Source organism: Diadema antillarum, unplaced genomic scaffold (assembly GCF_040938485.1).
Source record: "Diadema antillarum isolate AM-2024a unplaced genomic scaffold, OU_Dant_1.0 seq00001426_RagTag, whole genome shotgun sequence".
In the NCBI taxonomy this organism is placed as follows: Eukaryota; Metazoa; Echinodermata; class Echinoidea; order Diadematoida; family Diadematidae; genus Diadema; species Diadema antillarum.
In genome coordinates this window covers 107,713-125,817 of record NW_027272178.1, presented here as the reverse complement: position 1 = coordinate 125,817, position 18,105 = coordinate 107,713, and the positions used below count along the sequence as shown (strand labels likewise).

Below are 18,105 nucleotides of genomic sequence, written 5' to 3'. Positions count from 1 at the left end.
TCTGCTGCAGAATTCCCTAAGACTTGATGGTCAAGTTTCTTCAGGAGATAAGCCACTCCTATAATTTGGCTCTGTTCTTTGTGGTTGGCTTTCTGTGTCTTCCTATTTTACAAATTATATAGTTTTCTTGTCAAATTCAGGTTGGGTTAAACCCAAGATGGAGCATCAAATTTCACGATAAACTTATTGAAGATTAAGAACTTCCTTTATGTTTCACCTCCTTTCCTTTGTGTTTGTCCTGAGAAATAAGTATCATCAAATTGCTGTGACCTTTCCAAATCAGGGTGAAGACTGGAACCTGTATCAGGGCAGTTATCCCCCCCCCCCCCCCCTCCCCCTCCCCTGCTAGTACTGTTTAGTGGTAAGGTTAGAATTAAAGATTAGGCTTAGGGTTAGGTTTAGGATTAGAGTCTTGGTTAGGGTTAGAATTAGGTTCAGGATTAGGGTTAGGGTTAGGGAAAGGGTCGGGAGCAATTGCCCAGGAGGTACATTGCCCTAGACCCCTGTAACCATTGTGTGTAAAGTGATGGTTCCCAGGACATGTAGAATTTTTAGATTTCTTATCATGTAAGCTTACATTTGTACCATAGGCATGTTTGGTTATGCAGCAACAAGACAAGATTTCTGATCAGAAAGTTCTCTAGATAAGACTTATTTTTTTCATTTCACAAAGAAACAGTTGTGTAGTGTTAAACAGAACTTTTTAATGGAACACCATTTAAAAGTACCGGTATTCAAAAGTAAGGAATTTTGCTTCCACATCTCTGATTTTATCCAGACTTGTGTTCTTTCTTTTACAAGCATCATTGAACATTTGTAATTTCCCTGAAAGTACCGGTATGATCTGAATTTTTCAGAGAACAAGAGCGAGACTGCAAATCAAGGTATTACCCATAACACTGAAACCCCATTACAGCGAGGTCAGATATAGGAACATGAATGATATAAACTAGGTAATTTTGCAGGTCAGATTCCTTGTACCTCTTTTTTTTAAAATCCATGATATAATCGGATACGGTAACAAATATACATTGTCGGAGGAAATTTCAGTGACCGCAAGCAGCTTGTTATACACTGTAACAAGGTTCCTCTACATGTGTTGGTTTTGTGTTTTTGTTGGTTGCTATGCTTTCAGCTAATGTTATGGTTCAGTGTTTGATAAACGGTCCCATGATTTGAATAGTCATGTGTACAGAGGAAGTGAGTTTCCATGCTTTATCTATTCACAACACACAGTGAGACACTCTTCAAAGCTGTACAATACATGTGCAAGATGAGGTTTTACCGATGTGACAGGCAATTAGACTGTATAAAGCAGATTAAAGGGATGGTACATTGGTGGAGATGAAAATTGGGCTTTCACTTTTTTGCTAGATACCAAGAAAACACTTTTGAGATAGTACAGAGCATACCATAGAAAGGAATTCAAAGTTTATTTAATAAAAATCGGGTTTGGAATAGCTGAACCATCCAAAAACAGAGTAAAATAAAACAATCGTAATAAAGTGTGGGTCCCACACTTTATTAGGATCGCTCTGTTTTGGCTAACTCAGCCATTTAAAAAACAATTTTCATCAAATAAACAATGAATCCCTCTTGGAATTACATGCTCTTTCATATTTCATAAGAGGATTCTTACCATCTCACCAAAAAATGATAAAAACCTGAAGTTAAGGCTCAACCAAAACTATATGATTCCTTTAAATGCATTTTGCTGTACTGGTAGTGGATTTGTTGTATGTGAAGGCATCACCTTTTCTCAAATTGAAGGCACTCAACTCGGACAGTTATGTGGTTACAAGGAACACGGTATGTTTCTCTACAATGAAATGAACAAACAAACAAACAGCGCACATGAAGTGAAATAATGGAGACAGAATTTCTCATTAATTGACTTCACTTTAAAGGGGAAGGCTAGTAACTGATCAGTGGGAATCAGTGGAAATGCTGGAAGATGATTGTTCCAATCCTTATGGGATTCATTCAAGAGTTCATTGTATATCTATTGTGTTAAAATGATTTGCTTCAGAACGGTCTCATATTCAAGTAACGTGCAGATTAATGCTCCGTCACTGACCAGGGACGCTAACCTGGAAGCATTAAACTGCACATTACTTGAATATGAGACCATTTTGAAGCAAATCATTTTCACACAACAATAGATATACAATGAACTCTTGAATGAATCCCATAGGGATTGGAACAATCATCTCCCAGCATTTCCACTGATTCCCACTGATCAGTTACTAGCCTTCCCCTTTAAAATTACCTCTGTGAGAGATTCTGAAGGATTCAAACAAAAGTCATTTGCATAGAAAGAGAAACATCTGTCTGGTGTGGATACTGTAGTGCTATTAACCCATTAAAGACAAACTTATTTTGCTAAAAAAAACAACAACATGTTTCCCACAGACACCTGCGTGAGTATACTTAGGCTAGTCTTCAACGGGTTAAAAGCCCTCTAAGATGTCTAGATCTGTGTTCATTGCCACGCAACATCCTCTCCCTTACATTGATACATGTAACTTCATGTGGAGAAGCTTTTAATTTACAGAAGCATCGGTCTACCTTTGTATAGGCGGTTGTCATCTGTCTGTAGGCATCTGTCATCAACTAATACCCACATATCCACAACAAGTGTGAGAAGTCCAATATTGAATACTGAGCGAAAGGGGTAATTGTGATTCATTTCACATAGTATACAGTCTTTGCAATTTATTTATTGTCTAGCTGTCCTTGGGGGACTGTTAGCTTGTAGACTTCATGTACACATTGTAGTAGGTCTTGTTCTAATGTCATTTTAACACGATTGTAATTCTACAATGAGGTGTGTGTTTGGCGCATAGGTTTTTCGCTGATTACTTTACAAAATCAATAGACAGCCACTGAAAGAACTCACTCTAGTTTACAGATACAAACTTACCTATGTACACTGCAGTATACTGGTTGCTCACATATATAGGCTGTATTCGATTGAGTGAGATTTTTTTTTTCCTTTGTCAAGGAGCAGAGTTGAGAAAAGTAGGGGCAGAGCTTGGGAAAATTCAACTTGGAGACAGCATATATTGTACATTGCCTTTAAGTGCTACAGCAGGCAATATTTTGGCATGGTTTTGGATTTTGTTACTATCTCTCAACTCACCAACTTTTTAATGATTAAACCATCATGAAATGAATGGTGTCTACATTTAATACTTCTTTAAAAATGGGAACTTTTCCTTGTGCTGCCCCAGTTTATTTGTCTGTAAATAAATCCAACGTGATTACAAACTTGTTTATGTTACATCGACTAGGGGTATAAAATCATGGTTTGACATTATTGGTGGCCTGGTGGCCCCGGGCCTATAAAAGTTGATGTCTGGCCACTGTCTTTCCAAAAAGGCTATCTTTTGGTGGCCCAATCATGTGCTCAAGATTCAAAATGGATTGTTCAATGTATATTTCCATTTATAAATTTCAGGCCACTACAGTGTACATTTCTTTCTTTGGCCACGAAAATGTCAGATTTAAAGATTCCATTGACAAAATTACATCTTCCTCTCCCCATCTGTCCCTGTACTTATCACTCTCTCATCCTTTCGCTCACTCAAACTCCAGGTCAGCAAACATGGGACAGCTTTTCATCGGTCTCTCGGCCCCGATTCTCATGTCTGGCGTGACCACTCTGTCTGCCCAGTGGTTCGCCTCCAATGAGCGCACCACGGCAACAGCCATCTCCTCCACCACAGCGTATCTAGGTGTGGCTGCCTCTTTCCTGATCGGTCCCCAGATCGTGCAGGACATCTATCCCACGCACACCAACGAGAGCACAGTGTAAGACGGTATCACCATCTCATACACCTTGCAAGTGGTTCTCAGTCGCATCACAAACCATTCTTACCTGTCACATTGTTGTGATAAAATGCAATTGATGGTGATAGAGACAAAGTCATTACTTCACATTATATTTCATCTATTCCTTTGTAAATAACTATTTACTAGACAAAAATGTATTTGCGACATCTCTTTAATCTGGCCAGTTTATTACAAATATAATAATGATGAATAGATTTATATATATTTCATACTCATGACACGTATATTATCATCTGAAGTTTTCATTGATCATGACATTCAGGGTACATTGTATATGATTGTTATTTCAGGGGTGAGCAAAGGTACCACATAGTGTCCAGGAGCTCAATGGGAGCTGCAAAGTGACTCGCCTTACTAAGCCTCATTACTAAAGATATCATATGATTATGTGCAGCCCAAAATGCTCTACAATACAACCTTGCAAACTCTCTACCATTCAGGATGCAGACTTAATTTTTATGGGCACAAATTTTGTTCTTAATATAAGCTGCATCTTCCTTTTTTGTGGTAGGTCTTTCTGTTTTACCAGCAAAATAGGTGTGGTTTAACACCAATGCATACAGTAATCCATGTGGAGATAGCAAATTATGCCGAGTATTCCTTGAAGAGATAGTATTAAATGTCGCAAAAATGTAGTGATAATTAGTATAAAGTCCTTTGAATAAGAGAAAGTCGTGATAATTTAGATATAAACTTAATTTCTCATGTGTCATGGAAGCTATACAGTAACTGTTGTGTAATCTGTATTTAATACCATGGTAGTTCATTGATATATATCCAATAGTGCATACTTTCAAATACATCCAGATGGTTGGTTCTTTGTTCACATTGTTTACCTACAAAGTGATTGTCCTTTGTGATGTAACTGTCATATAGACAGCTGTTGGTGTTATATGAAGGGTTATACTCATGTATAGAGCCCTGAGTTCGAACACATTATCATGATGATTCCATATGACAGGTTTGAGTGTCTGGTATTGTATGATTTACACCACCACTTAAATGGCACTTTTGATTCATAGGTATGTCATGAGATAGGTGCCTGCAGAATGATGAATTATCTGAAAGATGTATGTGTGTGTTTGTGTATTTTAGCTTTGAGAAAGAGATTAACTCCCTTCAGACGTTGTAAGCTTTCTAGTGATACTCTTCATGTTACTTCTTTTGCAGATCACCTTTAGAGCTAACTGATGTGACTGAAGCAGAAGAAACAAAGGGTATGTATCAAAAGTCATGGTGCCTACAGTGCTCTGTATCATAGTGAATTTTCTCTGCTGCATAGACATTCTGCTGAATAATCTGTGTGAACCAATGTCATATTGTCTGCACTGGTGTCGTGGATAGTCCCAATCTATTTGATATCTACATAACAGCAACAAAATGTAAATCAACTACGCCTATCAGTAGGGCCTACGCTGGCAGAGCCAAAAGTATTCATGCAATTTGTCTTGTTTTTTCTTTGATCAATGATATGTGGTATCCGAACAACTGACAGTGTTGATGTACTGCACTTGGCATTCCTCCACATAAAATCTATGTTGCTCAGCAGTGTCTGTATGCACCCTCTGGAAGAGTGTACGTAGCTATAGTCTATAGTTAACTCATTTTAGTTCTGTTTTAGCAGCAGTGTTTCAAAAGTCAGTGGAGTAAATGTAAAATCTGTTTCATTATAAGCAATAATTCACCAATAATCACTGCCCTCCAGCCAGCTATTTTTGTGTGTTTCTGGAGTGTAGTCAGGGCTGCACACTAACCCACTTTTTCTACCAGTCCGACCTGTCCCTGTTGGACCAGTTGGCAGTTTCTCCATTTGTTCCTGATCCAAACTCTAACTTATCCTTGCGCTGTTTTTTTTCTGGACTGACCTTGATAATTTTATTTCATTCATTTATTTTTTTTTTACCAATCGTGTCATACCAGTAAATTTGGCACTTTATAAAAAGTTACTGGCCCGACAGTGATTTTTACTGTTCTGGAAGCATCAAACCAGCACCAGTATTAAGCAGTGATATAGTGTACATCACTCCAGAGTAATTTATATAATTTTTTTTTTCTCATGGCAGCCATTCCACACTCCTTTTCTTCTCCAACATAGAAGTTTTGACGATGGTTTTCATTTCAGAAGAGTATGATCCTTTGGAGCTGCAGATACGCTTGACACAAATCAAAACCTTGCTATTAGTCGGTGAGTTCAAAAAACAAGAAGAACGGTTTGAAAGTACATCATTGTAAAATTACCATGTTATCAGTGTTAACCTGATAATTGCTTGTAGGTCTTTAAATGTTGTTGTTACAGTCAATAGAAGTTACTATCCTAATGGACTTTCCACTTGTTCACAAATAAGCCACTAATGCTTGAGTCAGTTTCAAAGCAAATCTTTTGGACATTTCTTAGCCCCTCAAGTTGTTCTAAAGAGCTGTTTCTCTCATTTTGGCTCCATTCTTTGAACCTGGTGATCTGAATGAGATTTGCAAACCTCATTTCACACAAAGGTTGGACGGATTTCCTTTATCCTTAGCAAAGCTCTTGAATGACATAACCTTTGTGGAAAATAAATACAAACCTGTCTAACATTTGTATGAAATAGTATTGGTCTCACACCTGTCCGTAGGTGGAATACCCAAATCATATCTCTTTCATCCTTGTGTTATGCTGCGTTTACATCATGTTCTCGATGGCCATGGCAGTAACGTTTCAGGCTATCGTGGACAAAACGGGATGGACGTGAGACAACGCAGTGAGACGGGATAGATTAGACTTGACAGGCCATGATTGCCTCGAATGCCACATCAGGTTTTTAAACTGACCAAAAATTTGCCACTGCAGTCCTGGTCCTAATGGGGAACATTGCATGTCATATTTATGGGGTGAATGCAACAAAATGCGATGGCATGTAATAGGCATGTAATAGGCTATAGCAAAACTTGGAGGCGGTCTGTAGCAGGACGTGACAAAGAATTATAGTCTATGCATTGTAGCCTGACTAGAAGTCGTGAGAAGAGGGTCTGATAATATGTTCACTGAGGCGAGAACTGGAGCAAACAAGACTAGAATGCAGAGGGGGAAAAACAGGAGGACATCTCTTCTACCCATGGTGCACTGCATTTCGGGCAGACGGGGCTGCCGTGGCCACCAGGAACTGGTGTAAATGCAGCATTAGATGAACCTCTAAGGTTTCTTATGGTAACAGGAGACCCAGTGGGTGCAGCACTCACCTGAGTATTGCACATTCACATTCCATGCATTCTTGCAGACTGTGCCTGAGAAGAACATTGCAAACTTGGGGGGTGGGGGGGGGGGGGAGCTCTGTCGGTGTCCAGGGGAGCATGATGTCCACATAATTCTATCACATAGGCAATAATACCTGCCAAGTTTGTAGAAAATAATGATGTATGATGTCATAAACACATGTACTATTTCAAATGTGTATGTTGTAACAACCACAATAACCATTTACTACAATTTGTGCTATCAAATCTGCCCAGAGTTTGCTTGGACTGTTTGCCTTTTTGTGGCAGCCTTGATATACTTCCCTGCCACACCCATAACTCCGCCCACCGCATCAGCTATTGCTGAAAGAGAAGACATGAAGTCCGGACTCCTTGCCATTGTCAAGTAAGTCTGAGACTAGTCTCTGTTGTCATGGTTACTACTTCTAGAATAGTATGTATGTACTGGAATGAAATGGACATCTTTCAGAAATATGTCTACCAGTGAGTGTATTCCATTGTTGTGAATTCAGCACCTTCAACTCGACAAAGAAGTTGATTGTTGTTTACTTTCATTATGATTGTGTTTGTTTGAATTAAATCTTTACTCTCCATTGGAAATCTGGTGTTTAAGCTACACCATAGTGCCACCCATCTAGAGTAAAAGCTCTTCACAAAGACTTGAAAAAAAGCATTATACTCAGAATTGTTAACTAAAATGTATTGCTAATCACTGCAATTCCCAGATTCAATACTAGAGTGATTATGGTACAACATCTGTATACATCTACTGGAAGAGCTATATATCCTCGAACTTCAGTAAACAGCATGAGATGAATTCAAATATGCCCAATTCTTAGATACAGATTTTTGCCCACACAGCAGATGATGTCTTCACAGTTCTACAAACATGAGTATGTGCACAATGGGCACCTGTGGAACAAGAGCAGTTGCAGTAAGGCTGCTAGGAATCTATATCTATTCAGTTCTTAATAATGATATGCAAGTTTTAGAAACGGTTGTAAGCTTGTTCTTGTGGTTATAATGATATATCGTCGATGGGGTGACAAGACCTCGTATCTCAAAAATGTTAGAAAATTTTTTTTGGCTTAATGGTCAAATAATGGGTCAAGTAATGTCTTGGCCAAATCCCAACTGTCTTACTCCAAAAATGAAGCCACCATGACATGTCAAAGGAAAGGCTTTCCCATTCACTACAATGCTTTGGCCACCATGTTTTTTTTTGCTCTCCTGAACATTTGTCATTTTTGGGATATGAGGTCTTGTCACCCCAGCGACGATATGCAAGTTTTAGAAACAGTTGTAAGCTTGTTCTCGTGGTTAATAATGATATGCAAGTTTTAGAAACAGTTGTAAGCTTGTTCTTGTGGTTAATAATGATATGCAAGTTTTAGAAACAGTTGTAAGCTTGTTCTTGTGTGTGTGTGTGTGTGCATCCTCTTCTTTCCCAAATTAATTTATCAGGGCTAGGATATTCTTTGCTCTCTTTCTTTTCCCACCACATCTTCTCCCACATCCTACAGAAAGAGACAGTTCTGGATTCCCGCCCTGGCATTTAGCGTCAGTACAGGGAGCTACAACAGCTGGAGTACACAACTTGTAGCAATATTTAACAACAAGGTAGATCAGGTGAGTTAGTTCTCTGTGCTTATTTCTCACATACACGAGATAATATCATATGTATCTTCATAATGTGCACCCATGTGAAGTTGAAAATTTTCAGCAAATCCATCAATGTTAAAGTGCCTGAACTTTGACCTGTGATGTCAGTTCTATCCATAGTGAGGAATGTCCAGTAGAAGTGTAATTTGAGGAAAAGGATAGACATGAGTAGGCAGTTTTTAATTGGAAACGTTTGCATGAAAGATCAAGTGCAACAGTTCATTTCACTTTGTGGAAATTGCAATTTTCTCACCATAACTTGTTAACTTTGTCTGATTGCAGAATGTGTAACTATTATAATCACATACATGGGCAAAATGATGAAAGATCAAAAGGCAAAGGTCAAAGTCTCTCTTAAAAGTGTAATTTTTCTGCTATAGCATCCAGCTAGGAAAGTCCAATGGGTATGTATGAAAAGACATATCATTTTGTGTAAAGGGGTGAAAAGTCAGTCCTTGTGGTGGAAGGCTGAGATTGAAAGAACTTCTGTCTACCTGATGTGTGGGAGCACCACTAGTGGTAGAACATACTTAATATGCCATTATAGGCAGAGGTATCCCAGTATGTGGCAGTCAAGTTTTGCTCTAGGTTTTAGTATATTGCTGTGTTGTGTTGTATTTCTTAACAATAGTGTTATTTCTCATCCCTGCAATGTTCTGGATTCAGTAAACAGATGAATTATGACTGTGTTCTCTTTATTTCTTCCCAGCCGACTGCAGCATGGATGGGATTTTTCTGCAATCTCGTTGGTGTCATTGGAGGCATTGTCTTTGGAAAGTGAGTCTTTGTTTTTTCCTATCATCTGCAATGTAAACCTTGAAGATGTATATTTATGTTTTATGGACTGTGCAAAAAACAACAACAAACAGAACGAAACAAAAATACACACAAGAAAATCCTAGTCTTGATTTATATGTACAGTCAACCTTGCTTAAGTCGACCTCGCATAAGCCAAATAATTGTATCCCCCGGCATGTATGCCGGAGGATACTCTGGATTCAGCAGCGTTACGCTGCTGTCTTTTCACATTCTTGTGAGCACTCTAGCGGCTACAAACCTTGACGGATTTCTTTGAAATTGTGTATGGAGGTTCATATTGGTAATATCTTGGCACCTGTAACTTTGGATGGTGCTGCCCCCAGTGTTTCATCTTTTGTAGGTAAAATGCCATATTTTTTTGCATAGATTGTGTGCGTTCTAGAGGTCACATTTGTCATTAGATTTTGTTCAAATTTGGTATGGAAGTTTATCATAATGTAATCCCCAAGCCTTTTGATTTTGGAAGTGCTGCCCCAGTGTTCTGTCTTTTATAGGGTCAAAGGTCATATTGTTGGTGGATGGTTTGTGTGCCCTCTCTAGTGCTGGGGGATACAATCGCATTGCGAGGCAATGTAAATTTCTAGTTGCCTCTGTCAAAGTTTTTTTCAAGTCCTCTTCTCTTTATATTCTGCATGTATTGATTTTCATCCCTCATAAATCAAATTTTCCTTAAGTGGAAGCTATTTCTTCAGTCCTAACAAATTTGACTTAGGCAAGGTTGACTGCAGTAGTATTTATCATTGGACATTTGCTGCTTCCATAGATACATGTAATACACACATGCTGATTACACTTTAGGGTGTAGTTATACAGCAAATGCTTGTCAAGCAAATGCTTGTTAACTTTTTAGACCAAACACACAGGATGAAAAGCTAGGCTAGAGAAGGTGTGTTGTCTGGCACAGTCTTCTCTTCAAAATTCTTTGTATTTTGAAATAAAATGGCTCTTGATTTTATCTGCAGAGTACGACGTGCAGATGTTCAAAGTATAACCTCAGTTAACTCTGTGTTGCATACTTCTGGGTGCCTGTAAATCCACAGAATCCATTCATACAGCTTGTCAAGTCAGCTGACATAAATGCAGTCATAGATATAGAATAAAAATGCATTTATACAATGGGCATGGAAACATTTTTTTTCCTTGTTTATTTTTAGTTTATTCATACTCTTCCCTGATTGGCTCTTGCAGATTTGTGGACTCCATCGGAGGTAAAATGAAGATTGTTTTGCTGACACTTGTGTGTGGGTGTTGTGGATCCTTCTTGTGGGCTTCTCTGCTAGCCAACAGCTACATTCCTTTCAGTACAGGTAAGTCTGTGCATTGGAAGCATAACTCTTTATGTGCCGCGTTCGCACGCCCGACTTAGTCGATGGTGTGCCAAGCTTGCTCAAACTCACAGACCCGCCTAAATGGATCAATAAATTGCCAAATGCCACAGTACATTGAAAGCTTTACTCGCGATTATATTCCCCTCACAGTTTCGCTCGCATTATGTTATATTTGAATAGCGGTGCATCATAGGTATTTTCCAAGTAAATTCTAGTTTTCTGTCGTGGTTGTACGTATGCCAGCAAAATTCATGCCCCCCAGACTTGCACAATAATGTAGCTACTGGCCATTTGCAAAAAAAAAAAAAAAAAGGAAAAAAAAAAAGGAAAGAATAATAATTATAGCTTAATGGCGTAAGACTTACATCACAGCAAGGCATAGAATTTTCTCTACACCTTTGCTCACTGTATGTCTAGCGTAAATGTGTCTAATGAAAAGCTGCATGGCTTTGAAATAAAGAATGTTTTCCCAAAGTGTTCATGCATTACCAGGGGCGGATTCAGGAATTCCATAAGGGGGGCACAAAGCAGTTTGTATTTCTGGTGCCACTTCAAGGTTTAATCAGCTGTAAAAAAAAAAAAAAAAAAAAAAAAAAAAGGATCAGCCACTGATTGCAGTCTCAGAATAATGTGGCCACAGGAAGGTTTTACACCGTAGCACATAAAGAGTTTAATAAAGACCTGCTGACTATTGCTGCTCATCTTGGGAAAACCACAAAGGGTTGGCATCATTTTGTCAGCATTCAGTCATCCAGCCAAACTCAACAATGTTGTAGTCTTGTAGATTCATTTGGCAAGCCCACACAGATACAGTAATGTGCCCCAGACCAACTAGAACCAAAGTCCATGGTGACGCAACAAGGATCAGGGTGATTACTAGGCGATCTCTATTTGTCAACAGTCACTTTCCACATACAAGTATATGAAGTGGTCCAGCATACATGCTAATCAGTGAACAAAGCACAGTTTGTTTGTTTGTTTGTTTGTTCATTTTCCATCTGAGAAGATGGCTGGATAGCACATATTCAGCTACATTAAGCTGGTCTTCCATGGGGTCCAGTTGGATGTGAGGCAGGACCACTTCACCGGGTTAAACACTCTGCTCTTTGCGATGAATGAATGAAGCGGGATCTTTAACGTGCATGAGTTGTGACTCTCTCACACACAGGACCTCCATTTTATGTCCTATCTGAGGGACAGAGTGTTTTTGCCTCTTGCTAGAGGGGACGGTATGATTACACACAACATTGCTCAGTCCAGACTCGGGTATTGAACCTGGGTCACTTTGGTTGGAGGCAGATGCGCTATTGTATACCGACTGAGCTAACTCACCGTTCTAAAGGGTTCTGTGTATGGATGGCTGCAGTCAGCCAGCCATAGAAAGCCATAGAAAGCCAAAGAAATGGGTCTAGCATTTAACTCTTTGTGTGCCACATTCGCTACATGCGTCTCAATCGATGGCATGCCAAGTTCGCATATTTTGCTCAAATGCGCAAACCCGAACAAACCGATCAATAAATTGCCAAATGCCACAGTACAATGACAGCTGCACTCATGGCCCCATTCCTCTCACATGTATGTAGCTTGCATTGTGTAGTGGTTGAATATCATGCGGTGTTCCCTGTTGGATTTTCCAGTAAATTCGAAGTTCCTGTCACTGTTTTGAGTGCAAAAGACATTCGTGGACAATTATGTAGCTACTGGTCATTTGAAGGGGGGGGGGGGGGGAATCATATATTTGTCATAAAATTCACATTAAAGCAATGCTGGGAATTTTCTCTTCAACTTTGCTTATTGCATGTCCAGCATAACAAAAATCTATAAAAGGTAACATAGAGATGACAAAAAGATTGCTTTCCCTAAGCATGCCTGCGTTGTTGTCTCGGAATAATGTGGCTTATGGGGTTAATGCCGTGGCGCATAAAGAGTTTGAATGTAGGATAAGTTTCCTCTTGTGTTTTGATGTGGCAGGATTTGAAGCATTTGATCTTGAAAATGTATTTGTGCATTATTAAAGGGGCGAAGTAATTTTGTAGACAGATAGGTATCTTTTGATATACACAAAAAAATGAATTTCACACTGCTTGAATTCAACAAGTTCTTTACACTGTCAGAAAATGATATGGCCTTTGATGTAAAATCACATTTCATATCCAGTTCATTAATATTTTTGTCTGTTTTATTTTTTGTTTCCTTTCAGTGCAACTGTATATCTCCGTCATTCTGTTTGGATTTTCATCAACTCGACAGTTCCAATCTACTTTGAGATCACAGTAGAGGGCGCCTTTCCCGTCGGAGAAGAAACGACGACTGTCTTCATGCTCTGGCTTACCACATCTTTTCACTGCTCTTCCTGCTCTTCCCAATGATTCCATCTTTGTGTGAGTAGAGATGCTGTAGGTTGTGATCATCAAATACTGTAAAAGTGGATATTTTCGCACGACTAATTTTTCGCGCTCGGCCGGGTAAGAAGAGTTTTGCGTGTCTTTAATTCTGCGGAATCAAGATATAAACTACTTGAACAAATGGCAAGCAAAAATGTTCGTGTGCTTTTATTTTCTCTCTTGTTTGTGGTTGCACAAAAGCGCGAAAATTTCAACACTGCGAAAATTTCCACTTTACAGTATGTCACCATCTTACACTGATGATGTCACAGAGAAAAAAAAAAGAAGAAGATGAAAATAGTTAACACTGTGATGCTGAATTTCACAGATTGTCATACTGCAGACGGAGCTCTGTAATGATCTTCAAAAATACGAAAATGCAGCACCCTGCTCCCCCCCCCCCCCACGCACACACACACACTTTTTGGCTCTTAAAAAACAACAAACAAACAAATACAAACAAACAAAAATGGGGAGAAAAATTTTAATGATAAAAGCAAATGAAACCTAAGACTTTTGGGGTTCCACTCTGAGAACCTTCTCATTAACCCATTGAGGACAGACTGATTTTGCTACAACAGGCATTTCCCATAGACACCTGCCCGAGTATACTCGGGACTCGTCTTCAACGGGTTAAAGGGCGTGACGGAGCTTTGACTTTTGACTGAACCAACAATGAAAATCACTGCAAAATTACTTCCCCACTTTCAAAAAAATAAATAAATAACACAGCTGGAAGCAGCAGTAGATCTAGCTTATAATCTAAGCAGAGGATGCAGCTTTTGTCTTTGCTGTTAGACTAAACATCTGAGAATGTGGTGAGACTACGAATAGTGGAAGCATCCACCGCTCATATCTGATTGTCTTGTTTTAGTCGTTTTCTTATTATCAACCATGAATCAGTGGCAGTTTCTCGTACGAAAAAATGCCACGATTCATAGTCGATAGAAAGAAACCAACTGAAACAAGACAAGTCGATATAGGAGGTGGATGGTTCGCGCACTTCCACCGTTTTCGTAGTCTCGCCGCATCAGACACATCGCTTTACAATAGCAAAGACAATAGCTGCATCCTCCACCCAGATTATAGGGTACAGTAGATAATCAGTTATCACATCAGATCATCAGTTAAAGACCTAATAAAATGCTTGCAAAATGTTTTAATATGCAAAAGAAATGTAAAATATATGTCATGATTATCAATGTAAATATGTTGTCAGTGTCGTTCCGGTTTTTATCGCTTCTAGAAACTCCCCCAAATATCACATTTTTGGAGGACCTCGTTGCAGCTTTTGCGAAAAAGATAGTCACGTGACCAACACCCCTGAACCGATTGATGACGTATAAGCACGGAGTTGTGCTCAGTTAGCAGACGCCGCTCAGCACAAGCACTTAGATTACTAGCTTGGTACACGCGCGTACACGATAGCTAGCCCGGCCAGGCCCGGGCGCGGGATGTGTGCTCCCGGTCGACCCACTGACTGTCGACATGTACGCATTCGTACCACGTACATTATCACTAAGTTAGCTTGCACAAATACCTGGTACCTCGAGCATTATGTCTTCCCCTATATGGGTAAACTTCGACATTGATGATGATGATGATGATGAAGACTGCAGCTCTGACGATATCGCGGAGAAGAAGAGGAGGCACATGAAGTTGAAGGGGAAGATGGGGAGGGAGAGGCAGCCGCTAGTGAACCAGAACGTTATCGTGGGGCTGCACCTTACCGATATGAACCAGCTGCATCTCCGCCTCTGCCAGTGCAAGAGCGTATGAACATGGCAACAAGTCCGAGAATAGACCTCACGGAAACGATCGCCTGGGAAATACAGAGTGGTATGTCTGGTATGCCCCCATATACTGATTAGTTTAACGTTAAAAAGGATATACTGTATTCTACATGATTGACATTGTAAGTTGCAACTGTTTGTCTAGTAAGTAGTAGAAGAACACACCCAGCTCGCTCACAAAGTGATCGGCTACTCCGGCCGCAGCAAGCGGGAGCGTCCCGGCCGTGGCCTGGCCCGTCGGCCGGCGCTAACAAGTTAAACTACTAGTACTAGTAGTAGTCTAATAGTAGATCTAGTAGCAGTCTTCTAGTATTGTAGTCTACTAGTACTACTACTAGTAGTACTACTATTACCACTAGGTCTAGTAGACTAGTAAGTAGTAATAGCAGAATCTTTGGTAGTAGTACAGAGGCTACACTCTAGGGGGATATGTTACACTAACTTACAGGGTGGGTCGTGGCTCAAAAAAAAAAGAAGCCTGACCAGTTTCCCATGGTCAGTTTCTGCTGTATTTGTTATCAGTTATTTAGATGCGCCATTTTCTAAGAAAAACGATACCAAGAATGATCGTCAATTTTGGTCGAGTAGTTTTTGTGTTATGCTACAAATCGTACTGTGGAATAACTATACACAGCCCAGTCGCTGTACGTAGGTACGTTGCATTCGCACGGCGTAATTACAGCGTCTGGTCGGGCTAACTGTGGAAGGAAGCCCCAACGCCGTGCTTACTCAGTATCTACCGATGAACGCCACGGTGGGGCTGAATCCACAAGTAGGTCTAGGCCTATAAAGCAGGCGAGTCGCCGTAATGTTAGTACAGACACGCAGTGGTGGTGGGGCTATCGTGAAATAGGCCCCACCGCAGTTCGCGTGCACCGCCTACCCGTGCGTTTATAGCAAGCAAGGGTAGGTCCTCCTAGGGTTTAGGGTTAGGTAAGGTTGTATATGGTTAAATTGGCCATTAAATTAGTCGAGGGCCATATTAGGAAGTCGTTTTCGCCGCATTCACGAGTATTGACTGTGGAAGGCAGCCCCGCCGCCGTGCTTACCTACCGATGAACGCCACACGGTGGGGCTGAATTCACAGGCGAGTCTCCGTAGTATTAGTACAGACACGCAGTGGTGGGGCCTATTTCACGAGTTTGCTGAAAATAATGGATATCCAAGCGTACCACAGTTGTAATCTGTATTATTGGCAGTATTTAATCCGATACAATTCATTAAATATTCTTTTTTCTAAAGGCTTAGCCAATGATAATAGTGCAGCGCAGCACCTGCTAAGCTATGCGCTCGCTAGCTCGCTCCCCCGCCAGCGCTAGCCAGCCGCCAGCCGGCTGTCGCTGCGTTGCGCTGCGCTAGCATAGCCTTGCCAGCTCGCTGGCTATGGCTAGGCTGGTCGGACAATCAATATCGACGACTCCGTTCTTAGACGTCATCACAATTTAGAAGTGATAGTGCGCCGCATGCGGCAAAAGTATAGACAGTTTTCCAAAACCGAGGAATTTGCATCCATTATATTAACAAATATAGAACAAAATTCAGAACAGTAAAAAATCCCGCGCAACCATAGAATTACTTAGAATTTAACATTTAATATTATTACATCATTGAGAAAAAAATGTCTGAACTATTTAATAGGTCTTTAATGATCAGGTAGCTTTTCCATGTTCAGATTTAAATTCTTTTAGATATCTGTGGTCGTCCATACCAAGTTTAAGAGTGCACCAAACTACCATTGTATTCATTCATCTATTCTTTTCAACTTTTACTTTCTGTTATCTCTGTATTCATCTATCTTGTGTTGTTCTTCTTGTCCGACAGCCAATGACTTTGCCTGGCTGAACTGGATAATGCTGGCATCAGTAGTTGTCTGCGTACCCCTCATCTTGTTCTACAAAGAGCAATACAACAGACTGAACTTTGATGTTGATCACCATGACGACGTGGATGAGGAAGACCTGATGCCTTCCACTGAATTTGAAAATGGCCCTCAGCGGATCTAGGAGGCCAAGTTGAATGTGATAGGGCCAAGATATTTTTATACTTGTTCAGAGTCCTGAAATTTATTCTCAACCGCTCTATTTTTTTCATTAAAAAAAAGGCATTAATAAATACTAACTCATTTTAAAATGTTTACGAGGTATATATGTAACATTCGTCTTTCATTGTCAGAGTGACAAATAGGTGTTGGGTAATCAAGATGCAATTCGTGTTATTACTGTCATTGTTTGTGTGCGGTATAAATTCATGTCACTTCTGTGTGTACTCTCCGCTGTATTGGCGTTACTGCATGCCCTGGTTTTATTTCATATTGAAATGTGTGCATTGAAGGGATTGTGTGCTCTATGCAACCTTTTTTTTTATGTAGCTACACTGAATTTCAGTTTGTTATTTTTAATCCTGGTCAAAGAAGATTTTAATTAGGAGAGTCTTTCTTTGCTTGTTTGTTGGCTTGTTTGTTGTTGTTGTTGTTTTTTTTCTCTCTCAGGCTCCACCACTCTAGAATGTGTTTTTTCTTGTGTGTGTAGTGTATGCATGGATGTTGTTATAGTCTTTTGTTTTATTCGCTAGCTCTTCTTGTTATTTGCTGTTCTCTCTTTCTCTCTCTCTCTCTCTCTCTCTCACTCTCTCTCCTGATTCATTAGAGGCCAAGTCCACCTTTATATACATGTGGATTGAGTGAGTGTAGTAATATTAGTAGAACGCATCAGTAAAAATTTTGGGAAAAATCGGACAATCCGTTCAAAAGTTTTGAATTTTTAAAGTATCTGTGCAATCACTGCTGGATGAAGAGACTACTACAGTGCATGATGTCACATGCGTAGAACAATACATGAAAAATATAAAGAAAATTTCACAAGATTTTATATTTCGAAAAAAGTACACATTTCCTGGACTTGTCACTGATATATGTTATGGGTAATATTATTCCCCCTGCCTTCTGAAAGAGGGATGTCAAGTGTTCTTTTATTATGTGAGAAAACCATTCACATCCACATGTATATGAAGGTGTACTTGTCCGTAAGTCTGGTG

General features: G+C 39.8%; 1 pseudogene; it reads left to right on the top strand.

Annotated features, from left to right (window-relative positions):
• Positions 1-17,870, top strand: part of LOC139709326 (solute carrier family 49 member 4-like) — a 28,556-nt pseudogene extending 10,686 nt beyond the window's left edge.
• The last annotated feature ends 235 nt before the right edge of the window (positions 17,871-18,105 follow it).